We start from the raw sequence: 13,139 nt of genomic DNA on the forward strand, positions 1-13,139 counted from the left end.
AATGAGAAAAAACTACTTAAAAGGTTTATTGCAGGGTCCAAGGGGGAGGAGAACTATTCTAATAGGAAGAACACACTGACCACAGGATCAACAAATATCTCAAATGTAAGGCAAAAAGGACTTTTTTAAAGAGGGAGGGTTGAAAAAGATTAGAAAGAATGGGTATGGTTAAGTGGGATAAATACGTGATCCAATCAGATAGTTGATTAGGGAATGTTTTCCCCAGAGATAGGTTTCTGTTCTGGAGGAGCTGTTGAGAAGGGGTTATATGCCTACTCAGGGTGGGGAGCAGGGGTAAAAGTCCAGGCAGCAGGAAGTAGGAAAGAAACTTAGCTGAAGTTTGGTCAAGTCAAAATAGCAGATATTTTATCCAGATTAGTCACTGAGTCTGAACAATTCAATTAATCATTTATGAGGCAAAGAATGGCATTTTGTAGGGCCTGCATCTGGCCTTCTCACAGGTAAACAAATGAAATATTCTTGGGTTTTACTTAAGTCATATAGGGAAGAATGATACCTTGCTGTAATCCATTCCTGGAAAACAAAGGTGTGGGAAAGGGGGTTTATTTAATTATAATGTTTTCCAGGATCATGGGGCTTGAGCTAAATTCAATTTTGTCATTGTCATGCTGGTGGGGATACAGAGCAGGAGACAGACAAATGTGAACAATGAAAAAAAATAAAGACTTTTACAAGGGCCAAGATTGGAAGTTTTTATTATTTCAGTGATAGACCAGGGCTGGGAATTTCAGAGAAATAATAGACTAACTCAACAGAATTTAAAGACAATTTTACTGATAGCACAGAATTCTACAATATGAATGTTTAGAAATATAATCCTTCAAAAGAGTAAAATTATGTTTAGCAGGAAAACAAAGATAAAGCTTAAGATTTCATAGGTAAAGTAAATATAGTTTATAAAAAGGAGCAGTGTAAGGCCAAGAATGACTTTCTGAATGAAGACAATTGTGATTGGATTATCTAATTAGACATTGAGTTTTTCAAGTATGCTGATCAGAATAGGCATAAGTAGAGGGGGCCGGCAACCTCAGTATCTCAGTGATTTAAAATAATAAAATTTTATTCCCTGATCATGTATGACTCTTATGGGTTAGTAGAAGTTCTGTTTGCTACCATAGAAAGATTTTTAAGATCATCTCTTTCTTGTAGTAATTTAACAGCTATAGCCAACACATACTAGCATTTGTTTACCAACCTCTTGTCTAGATTTATGAGTTCATAAAATACATTTCCTATCATAGGTAAGAATTTCACTGTTTTGCCACTGTATGATAGGTATTGCCATCCTTCTAGCTTAGCCTAAGAGTTGCTCACCACCTGCAGCCAATTTATAAACCAATACTACATATGTTAGTTCTTCTTTTATACATTACATAACAATATCTACATTAATCAGTGGCTGGATAGGACAACTTATGCTGAGTTATCAATAGATATAGTTCAGTGGCTTAAAACAACAAAGGTTTACATTTCACTCATACTACTAGTCCTTGACAAGTCTGCTTATGTGCTCAATTTTTCATAACCATTTAGGAATCTAGCTGAAGCAGTAACCATTATTTTAATTTTTTTAACCATAAATTCAATTATTGCTTGTTGACATACTAGTAGGAAAGAATACGCTAGAGTATCACAAATTGGCAATTAAATTATCTGACTAGGAAATGACAGATCACTTCTGCTCACAACTCTTCTGCTAGAACAGGGGAACTTGCATGTTATCCTAACATGTGCACAGAAAGAAGAGAGAACAAAATACTTGATGACTAACATTAATGACCATCATTGAAATTATGGTGTTATAACTCAGGAAAAAAAAGGAAAGGAGGAGATAAATGTCGAGGACTCTGATTATTGTGGAAAAATGATTAGGAGGCAAGACATTACTGGAATAGACTAACCGAGATGACCTTCAAAAACATTATTTTTTTTTACTTGTTTTATTTTTTATTTTTTAAAAATTTACATCCAAATTAGTTAGCATATAGTGCAACAATGATTTCAGGAGTAGATTCCTTAGTGCCCCTTACCCATTTAGCCCATCCCTCCTCCCACAACCCCTCAAGTAACCCTCAGTTTGTTCTCCATATTTATGAGTCTCTTCTCTTTTGTCCCCCTCCATGTTTTTATATTATTTTTGTTTCCCTTCCCTTATGTTAATCTGTTTTGTCTCTTAAAGTCCTCATATGAGTGAAGTCATATGATTTTTGTCTTTCTCTGACTAATTTCACTTAGCATAATACCCTCCAGTTCCATCCACATAGCTGCAAATGGCAAGATTTCATTCTTTTTGATTTCCAAGTAATACTCCATTGTATAGATATACCACTTCTTTATCCATTCATCCATCGATGGACATTTGGGCTCTTTCCATACTTTGGCTATTGTTGATAGTGCTGCTGTAAACATGGGGGTGCATGTGTCTTTTCGAAAATAAATTTCTTTCATTTATCCCGTGGGTAAATGCCTAGTAGTGCAATTGCTGGGTGGTAGGATAGTTCTATTTTTAGTTTTTTGAGAAACCTCCATACTCTTTTCCAGAGTGGCTGACCAGCTTGCATTCCCACCAACAGTGCAAAAGAGATCCTCTTTCTCCACATCCTTGCCAACATCTGTTGTTGCCTGAGTTCTTAATATTAGCCATTCTGACCGGTGTAAGGTGGTATCTCATTGTGGTTTTGATTTCCCTGATGATGAGTGATGTTGAGCATTTTTTCATGTGTCGGTTGGCCATCCGGATGTCTTCTTTGGAGAAGTGTCTATTCATGTCTTTTGCCCATTTCTTCACTGGATTATTTGTTTTTTTGGGTGTTGAGTTTGATAAGTTCTTTGTAGATTTTGGATACTAACCCTTTATCTGATATGTCATTTGCAAATATCTTCTCCCATTCAGTCGGTTGCCTTTTAGTTTTGCTGATTGTTTCCTTCCTGCGCAAAAGCTTTTTATTTTGATGAGGTCCCAGTAGTTTATTTTTGCTTTTGTTTCCCTTGCCTCCAGAGACATGTTGAGTAAGAAGTTGCTGTGGGCAAGATCAAAGAGGTTTTTGCCTGCTTTCTCAAGGATTTTGATGGCTTCCTTTCTTACATTGAGGTCTTTCATCCATTTTGAGTTTATTTTTGTGTATGGTGTAAGAATGTGGTCCAGGTTCATTCTTCTGCATGTCGCTGTCCAGTTTTCCCAGCACCACTTGCTGAAGAGACTGTCTTTATTCCATTGGATAGTCTTTCTTGTTTTGTCAAAGATTAGTTGGCCATACGTTTGTGGGTTCATTTCTGGGTTCTCTATTCTGTTCCATTGATCTGAGTGTCTGTTCTTGTGCCAGTACAATACTGATTTGAGGATTACAGCTTTGTAGTACAGCTTGAAGTCTGGGATTGTGATGCCTCCTGCTTTGGTTTTCTTTTTCAAGATTGCTTTGGCTATTCCAGGTCTTTTCTGGTTCCATACCAATTTTAGGATTATTTGTTCTAGCTCTGTGAAGAATTCTGGTGTTATTTTGATAGGGATTGCATCGAATATGTACATTGCTTTGGGTAGTGTCGACATTTTAACAATATTTCTTCTTCCTATCCAGGAGCATTAAATCTTTTTCCATTTTTTTGTGTCTTCTTCAATTTCTTTCATAAGCTTTCTATAGTTTTCAGTGTATAGATTTTTCACCTCTTTGGTTAGATTTATTCCTAGGTATTTTATCGTTTTTGGTGCAATTGTTAATGGGATCGATTCCTTGATTTTTCTTTCTGTCACTTAATTGTTGGTGTATTGGAATGCAACCGATTTCTGTTCATTGATTTTGTATCCTGCAACTTTGCTAAATTCATGAATGAATTCTAGCAATTTTTTTGTGGAATCTTTTGGGTTTTCCATATAGAGTATCATGTCATCTGAGAAGAGTGAAAGTTTGAACTCCTCCTGGACGATTTGGATGCCTTTTATTTCTTTGTGTTGTCTTATGGCAGAGGCTAAGACTTCCAAAACTATGTTGAATAACAGTGGCGAGAGTGGACATCCCTGTCTTGTTCCTGACCTTAGGGGGAAAGCTGTCATTTTTTTCCCCATTGAGGAGGATATTAGCATTGCATCATTCAATGATCTCGAGGAATTTTTCTTCTATCCCTACCTTCTTGAGGGTTTTTATCAAGAAAGGATACTGTATTTTGTCAAATGCTTTCTCTGCATCTATTGAGAGGGCCATATGGTTCTCGTCCTTTCTTTTCTTGATGTGATGAATCACGTTAATTTTTTTGCGGATATTGAACCAGCCCTGCATCCCAGGTATAAATCCCACTTGGTCTTGGTGAATAATTTTTTTAATGTAATGTTGGAGCCAGTTGCCTAATATTTTGTTGAGTATTTTTGCATCCATGTTCATCAGGGAAATTGGTGTGTAGTTCTCCTTTTTAGTGGTGTCTCTGTCTGGTTTTGGAATCAGGGTAATGCTGGCTTCATAGAAAGAGTTTGGAAGTTTTCCTTCCATTTCTATTTTTTGAAACACCTTCAAGAGAATAGGTGTTAACTCTTCCTTAAATGTTTGGTACAATTCTCCTGGAAAATCATCTGGCCCTGGACTCTTGTTTTTTGGGAGATTTTTGATTACTAATTTGATTTCTTTACTGGTTGTGGGTCTGTTCAAATTTTCTATTTGTTTCTGTTTCAGTTTTGGTAGTGTATATGTTGCTAGGAATTTGTCCATTTTTCCAGATTGCCCATTTTATTGGTATATAATTGCTCATAATATTCTCTTATTATTGTTTGTATTTCTGCTGTGTTGGTTATGATCTCTCCTCTTTCATTCTTGATTTTATTTATTTGGGTCCTTTCCTTTTTCTTCTTGATCAAACGGGCTAGTGGTTTATCAATTTTGTGAATTCTTTCAAAGAACCAGCTTCTGGTTTCATTGATCTGTTCTACTGGGTTTTTTCGTTTGTTTGTTTGTTTTATTTTATTTTTTTGTTTGTTTTTGGTTTTGGTTTCAATAGCATTAATTTCTGCTCTGATCTTTATTATTTCCTGTCTTCTGTTGGTTTGGGGTTTTATTTGCTGTTCTTTTTCCAGCTCCTTAAGGTGTAAGGTTAGGTTGTGTATCTGAGATCTTTCTTTCTTCTTTAGGAAGGCCTGGATTGCTATATACTTTCCTCTTATGACTGTCTTTGCTGCGTGCCAGAGGTTTTGGGTTGTGGTGTTATCATTTTCATTGACTTCCATATACTTTTTAATTTCCTCCTTAACTTCTTGGTTAGCCATTCATTCTTTAATAGGATGTTCTTCATTCTCCGAGTATTTGTTACCTGTCCAAATTTTTTTCTTGTGGTTAATTTTGAGTTTCATAGAGTTGTGGTCTGAAAATATGCATAGTATAATCTTGATCTTTTTGTACTTACTTAGGGCTGATTTGTGTCCCAGTATATGATCTATTCTGGAGAACGTTCCATGTGCACTGGAGAAGAATGTATATTCTGCTGCTTTAGGATGAAATGTTCTGAATATATCTGTTAAGTCCATATGGTCCAGTGTGTCATTCAAAGCCATTGTTTCTTTGTGGATTTTTGATTAGATGATCTGTCCATTGTTGTGAGTGGGGTGTTGAAGTCTCCTATTATTATGGTATTACTATCGATGAGTTTCTTTATGTTTGTGATTCATTGATTTATATATTTGGGTGCTCCCACATTGTAAATGTTTACAATTGTTAGGTCTTGGTGGATAGACCCCTTGATTATGACATAATGCCCTTCTGCATCTCTTGATACAGTCTTTATTTTAAAGTCTAGATTGTCTGATATAAGTATGGCTACTCCAGCTTTCTTTTGTTGACCATTAGCATGATAGATGGCTATCCATCCCCTTATTTTCCATCTGAAGGTGTCTTTAGGTCTAAAGTGGGTCTCTTGTAAACAGTATATATATGGATCTTGTTTTCTTATCCATTCTGTTACTCTATGTCTTTTGATTGGAGCATTGAGTCCACTGACATTTAAAATGAGTACTGAAAGATAGGAATTTATTTCCATTATGATGCTTGTAGAGTTGGAGTTTCTGGTGGTTTTCTCTGGTCCTTTCGAATCTTTGTTGCTTTTGATATATATATATATATTTTTTTTTCATCTTTTCTCCCCTCAGAGGGCCCCCCTTAAAATTTGTTGCGGGGCTGGTTTAGTAGTCACAAACTCCTTTAATTTTTGTTTGTCTGGGAAACTTTTTGTCTCTCCTTCTATTTTGAATGACAGCCTTGCTGGATAAAGAAATTCTTGGCTGCATATTTTTCTGATTCATCGCATTGAATATATCCTGCCACTCCTTTCTGGCCTGCCAAGTTTCTGTGGCTAGGTCTGCTGCAAACCTGATCTGTCTTCCCTTGTAGGTTAGGGACTTTTTTTTTTTTCTTTTGCTGCTTTCAGGATTCTCTCCTGGCCTGAGTATTTTGTGAATTTGGCTATGATATGCCTTGTTGATGGTCGGTTTTTGTTGAATCTAATGGGGGTCCTCTGTGCTTCCTGGATTTTGATGTCTGTGTCTTTCCCCAAGTTAGGAAAGTTTCCTGCTGTGATTTGCTCACATAACCCTTCTACCCCTATTTCTCTCTCTTCCTCTTCTGGCACCCCTATGATTCTGATATTGTTCCTTTTTAATGAGTCACTGATTTCTCTCATTCTTAAATTGTGCTCTTTTGCCTTCATCTCCCTCTTTTTTTCTGCTTCATATTCTCTGTAAGTTTGTCGTCTATGTCGCTGATTCTCTGTTCTGCCTCATCTGCATCCTTGCCGCCGCTGCATCCATCCATGATTGCAGCTCAGTTATAGCATTTGTCATTTCATTCTGGCTATTTTTTACTTCTTTTATCTCTACAGAAAGGGATTCTAATCAGTTTTTGACTCCAGCTAACATTCTTATTATCATGATTCTAAATTCTGGTTCAGACATCTTGCTTGTGTCTGTGTTGGTTAAACACCTGGCTGTTGTTTCTTTGTGCTCTTTCTTTTGGGGTGAATTCCTTCATTTTGTCATTTTGAAGTGAGAAAAGGAATTAGTGAGGTAGAAACCTTAAAATTAAAAAATATTAAAAAAATATTAAAATTAAAAAATCAAAAACACACACACACAAAAAATCTAATAAATGATGCTAAATCCTAAGTGTGTTTTGGTCTGGGTTGAAAGTGGTTTGACAAATTAGAGGAAAAAAAGGGGTGGGGAGGAAATCATTTGAGAATTTGAAAAAATGAATACATTGAAATAGACTGAAATGAGACGATGGGAGTGAAATAGAATTTGAAAAAAATTACACAAAAGTAAACAATATAGTTGGAATAAAATTAAAGAAAAATATTTTAATGAAAATTAAAAATAAAAATGATTTTTTTCTCTTTCTGTATTCAAGAAAAAGAAAAGAAACAAAAAAGAGAAAAAAGAGAAAAAAAAGAAATCATTTGAAAATTTGAAAAAGTGAATACACTGAATTTGACAAAAATAAAATGATGGAATTAAAATAGAATTTGAAAAAAATTACGTAAAAGCCAAAAATATAGTGAAAAAATTAAAGAAAAATATCTTTATAGAAATTGAAGGTAAAAATGAAGTTTTTCGCTTTCTGCATTTAAGAAAAAGGAAAGAAACAAAAAAGAGAAAAAAGAAAAAGAAAAAAGAAAAGAAGGAAATAGTTTGAAAATTTGAAAAGGTGAATTCACTGAAGTAGATTAAAATAGAATGATGGAAGTAAGATAGAATTTGAAAAAAATTACCCAAAAGTCAAAAAAAATATAGTAAAAAATTAAAAGAAATATTTTTATTTTATTATTATTATTATTATTATTATTATTATTATTATTTTTTGAGACAGAGAGAGACAGAACATAAGCTGGGGAGGGGCAGAGAGAGAGGGAGACACAGAATCTGAAGCAGGCTCTGAGCTCTGAGCTGTCAGCACAGAGCCTGACGCGGGGCTCGAACTCACATACTGTGAGATCATGACCTGAGCTGAAGTCAGGCGCCCAACTGACTGAGCCACCCAGGCGCCCCTAAAAAAATATTTTTAATAAAAATTGAAAACAAAAATGAATTTTTTCTCTTTCTGTATTCAAGAAAAAGAATACTGTAAAAGATAAAAAGAAAAAACTAAGAAAGAAAATTGAATAGCTGGACCTGCTAACAGATTGAAATAGAACTGAAATTGCTTCGTTTTCCCCTAGAAGTCAGACGATGTAGCACTTTATAGTCCATAAACTAAGTAGGCGGTGAGACTTGTGTTCTTGAAGAGAGAGGTTGGCCCAGTTGGGCGGAGCTCAGTGTAATGGCTCCGTTTTCCACTAGATGGCACTGTTAGGCTACAGGGGTGTATTGTTGCAGAGCAGGTAGGTGCGTATGCGCATGCGCGGTAGAAGTGAAAATGGCATCACTCAGTTACTCTGTCTCTCCTATGGGGACTCTGTTCTCTGTGATCAGCAATCACGCACCCATCCTCTGTCTTCAGCTTTTATCCTCTCCCTGCTTTTTCACTGTCTGTGACCAAGACTCAGGTAGTACCTCTCCCGAGTTTTGTCTCAGATGCGGCTGTTTTCCCTGGCCCCTTACTTCTGAAGGACTGCTGCTTTGGCCCGTTCCGCCCCTCTGTGGGAGGGTCTCACTGAGCAATGGACGAATGTCGGCTGCACCCAGGAACCCTTGCTGAACCCTACTGCTGCCGGTGCCCTGAGACTGCGGCCAGGTGACAGCCCGCCCCGGTAAAAGTTCGAAAGATAGTGTAACAGCAGCTTTTCAGGGATTATGGAAAATCACCGCACACATCTGGCACCCGGCTTCACTCGTAACAACCTTGTTCCAGCACCAGCGAATGTGGCTGTTCTCTGGGTTCTGCTGTGACCAGGCGCCTTCAACAGTCTCTACCAAATGTCCTTCCAGCAGTGGAACCGCTTTTCTCCGTGTGGCCTGAGAACCTCCTGGACCCCACTCTGTTCTGGGGATTCTCCCTTCCCACCAGAGCACCGCCAGGTATTGAGCTGAGGAGTTGCAGCCTTTGCTCTCCCCTTGTTTCCAGTCTTAATGGAATTTAAGCCCTCTCCTTTCTCCTTTCTCCCTTTTTAGTTTAGTCCCTGAGTCTATTTCCAATTTTCCACTTTCTCTCCAGCTGCTTTTGGGGAGGGGTGCTTTTCCCGTATTCTCCCCCGCCCCAGTCTCCGTCCTTTCTCTGCCTGCAAAGGCCCTGCCTGACGCCGGCTTCTCTCTCCCCAAGTTCACCTCTCTGCGCCACGTACCTGCTGACTTCTGTGGTTCAGGTTGTGCAGATTGTTGTGTTAAGCCTCCAATCAGTTTTCTAGGTGTGTAGGATGGTTTATTGTTGGTCTGGCTGTATTTCATGGACATGAGACACACAAAAAACTTCCATGCTTTTCTGCCATCTTGGCTCCTCCTATTATTATTATTATTATTATTATTATTACTTATTTTATTTTTTTACATAAGAGTAGAGAAGTAAAGTTTCAGAAGTGGCACTAACAAAGTAATGCTGACTCCCTCACCTCCATACTTGCCTGACTCGTTTATTCTGATGGTGTAGGTAAATGATGGTGTGTGGCCCTGTACTAAAGAAGGCCTTTAACATGAAGAACATCTTTAGCAAATTTTTAAGTTCAATTAGGAAAAAAAAAATAAGATCATTTTATTCTACAAGCTTTATTATATTATTTGTAATAGGAAGGAATTTTCAAGGGGTATAATGGGATGGAGTTTGGGTTAAGGACATAGGCGGAATAATTCAGACTTGAAATCTCATATATAACTGGTCAATATACAAAATGATACAACCATTAGGAAAAATAATGTGGTAGTTTTTTATAAAGCTAAGCATATAATTATGTATGCATTCCAGACATTTCATTTCTGGATATTTATCCAAGGGGGAAAAAAATCTGTGTTCACACAGATACTTGTATGATTAACAGTTTTATTCAAATCACTAACAGCTGGAAACAACTCAAATGCCCCCCACCTGGGAAATGGATAAACAAATGGGGGCATACCCATAATGAAATGCCACTCAGCAATAGGAAGGAATGAGCTATTGATACACAAAATAAATTATCCATAGTCAGATTGCTGGTGTTTTTCAGAAAACATAAAAGTGACTTTCAAATCTCATCATGGGGTCAAGGATATCTTCTAAAATACTGATTTGTAAAGGGAATTGTGTAACTTCAATGAATATAAAGGGCCATGATACATAGGACTCTGTATAAATCTTTGATGAGGAGGTAATTTTTTAAATCCCTGATTTAAAAAGAATAGAAATAGATATTGACATTTTTAGAATTATCCAGAACAGGGAATGCTGTTTCCTTATAATATGGACTACAGGTCCTTAAAGGGCGATAACACAACCAGGAAATTCATATTAATTTGGAAAGCTAAATAAATCTAAGCTAAGGATATTTATCAATTCAAGGATTAATTAGCATTCCACTTTTAATCAATTCCTTATTTATTTGGGTAGTGCAAATGGGTACAAGAATTTAATTCTGTATATAATATTAAACGGGAGTGTAAGCACCCCATTCATGTTATACATGAGAAGTGGCTGACACCTATCATTAGTATCTTCAATTGTCATCCAGAATACAATCAATACTAATTATTATTATTACTAGCAGTAATAATATCCACCCATAAAAGCCTCTACATTCTTCCCTCTTAGACACAGATTTACTCACTAGTATCCTCAACAACAGAGCAGGAGAAGAACACCTCCAGTGTGTCCTTGCTACCAGGTTCCGTGTAAGAGGGACTGACATCATCTGATGTAATCTACATAACATCTTTATGCAGTAAATTTATTCTCTATTTTTAAAATGTAGAAATTGAGGTTCAGAGGGTTTATCTTATCTAATTCACATACCTAGTAAGTGTTGGAGCTTAAAATCCACATGATAATTGTGTTCATATCTCATTGACCACCCCCCTCCAACTTGAAGACTTTGAAGAATATCTGAAAAATATCTCAGCAAATCAATTTTGTTAATTTCATGTAACCAGCAGGGAAGGGCAGCAGAGTGGCATGACAGAATCTTCTTAGAAACTAGGTATAAATTTATGATAAGAAAATAAGTTTAGTACTTTTTTTGTTAAATTGTATTGGTAAAATTTAGGCATAGCCTATCTAATCTACAAAAATATACATATACATGACCATATATTTTTCAAGATAGAATACTTTCAAACACTAATTTCAAGCCAACTATTCTTTAATTCATTGGATGGATTTCAATGAAAAGTTTGAGTAATTATGAGTAATTAACATTAAAACTGTCTTATTTTAGAGAGTATTCTATTTTTTAAATCTTGTTTCACCACATATTGCTGACGTCTGTCTCTTTCTCATGGTGAGAGACTGAGCTGGCTGCAAGACAAAGAGAGATTAGTGAAAGGAAGAAAAATTAAAAAAAAAAAACTCTTTATAGTCTCATAAACAGCATTTATAAGCCTGAATTTTAACATTACAATGGAGTAATTACCTATTGGGAAGGAAAGAAGTAATAAAATACGTCAAGTGATAACTCTAAGCTATTACATCTTCTTTTAAAAGTTTATATGGTCTGGTTTAGCTAGTTCAAGTTTTTATGTAACTATTCATATTTGAAGGCTAATCAGCCTCCACTTGCAGACTCAAGAGCATTTATTTAAATTATTATTTATTTATTTTTGTGAGAGAGAAAAAGAGAGCATGAATGGGGTAGGGACAGAGGGAGAGGGGACACAGAATCTGAAGCAGACTCCAGGCTCTGAGCTGTCAGCACAGAGCCTGATTAGCAGCTGATCTGAAAGTTGGTCTTGATCATTCTTTTGATATATTTACTTATTTCTTCTTCCTCCACACCACTGGCAGTCAAATTTCTTAGGTAGCACCAAATACAGGAATTAAAAACTTGAACTGCATATTGAATTTAAAAAGCCTTTATGGCAATGTTTGTCATCTTGGATTCAAGTTAGCTAGTATTCCTTCCAGCAATTTGTCACAAATTTCCATGTATACCATGTCATCCTTATCAAAACTTCTAATGCAGCATTTCATCCAAAGAATAAGTGAGGTATCTGAGGCAGTTAACAAAGGAGAAAAGTTCATTTGGAATGGCCTTTAAGACATTTGGAGTTATCACGTTGCTGATTAATGCTGGAGAATCCCACAGCTTGCAGATCTTTCATTTCAATTTCATCGATAGCATTCAGTAATCCTTCCACAATCATCTAGGGATCTTTTATGGTTGAACATGGGTCCATGAAGAGATGTTAACTGTGCAAGGCACTGCAGAGAACCTTGTGCCATATCTGAATCTTTGATTTTTCCACGTACTGTGAGGAAAAGATTCAAAACCCTATTGTCCAAAAGACTCTCCTGCCTGGGCTCTGTTGGCTTTAAGAACACATTTTGTGAAGATTCAAACATAGCTAATAGTGTATACCCAAATTTGGAGGGAGAAAGTTCCAGCTAAAGGCCTGGTTGGTGAGTACAAGGTAACTGCTGCTGAAATACTTAAGACATCTGAATACTGAGTCTGCCCCACCTGATGAACTCCTGTAGAATGTCAACAGTTACCATGAAGATGTGACAACGTCTTCTTCCTGAAAAACTCTTCTGTAATCCCATATTCAGTTCAATGTTGCCCATGTTACTTGAATTTGAGTGTTCACTCAATAGTGCAATTAGAATAAAACAGGGCCGTAGTTTGCACAGTGGGATTGCCACTAATCAACTAGCTGACTTCATGAAAAATGCTTTTGTAGTTAACAGATTTATCTAACAATCCTCCTTTTACAATTAATGCCACTGCAAATAGAATCTGTTCTCGATCATACTTTTGGAGGTTAGGCCTAGGTTAAAAGAAATGTTGATAGTGACTCGATGCTAGCTTTTTCCAAAAGAATCCACTTTCAGACAATTGCTTCCAGTATGGCTGTGGCAGCTTGAAAGAGGACATAGTCCATTTTGCTTTATGCCTTTTATGTGTTTATTTGGAGGGGGGAGAGAGAATCTCTACTCATCATGGATGCCTACGTGGGGCTGGATCTCAGGACCCTGAGATCATGACCTGAACAGAAATCAAGACTCAGATGCTTAACCCACTGAGCCACCCAG

At 36.6% G+C, this 13,139-nt stretch overlaps 1 pseudogene; it reads right to left on the minus strand.

Moving 5' to 3' along the window:
• The window catches only part of LOC128776454 (exportin-4-like), a 31,778-nt pseudogene that overhangs the window by 18,354 nt on the left and 285 nt on the right, over nt 1-13,139 (minus strand).

The sequence above is a fragment of the Panthera pardus genome, unplaced genomic scaffold (assembly GCF_024362965.1).
Source record: "Panthera pardus isolate Hobbes unplaced genomic scaffold, ASM2436296v1 HiC_scaffold_13, whole genome shotgun sequence".
Classification (NCBI taxonomy): Eukaryota; Metazoa; Chordata; class Mammalia; order Carnivora; family Felidae; genus Panthera; species Panthera pardus.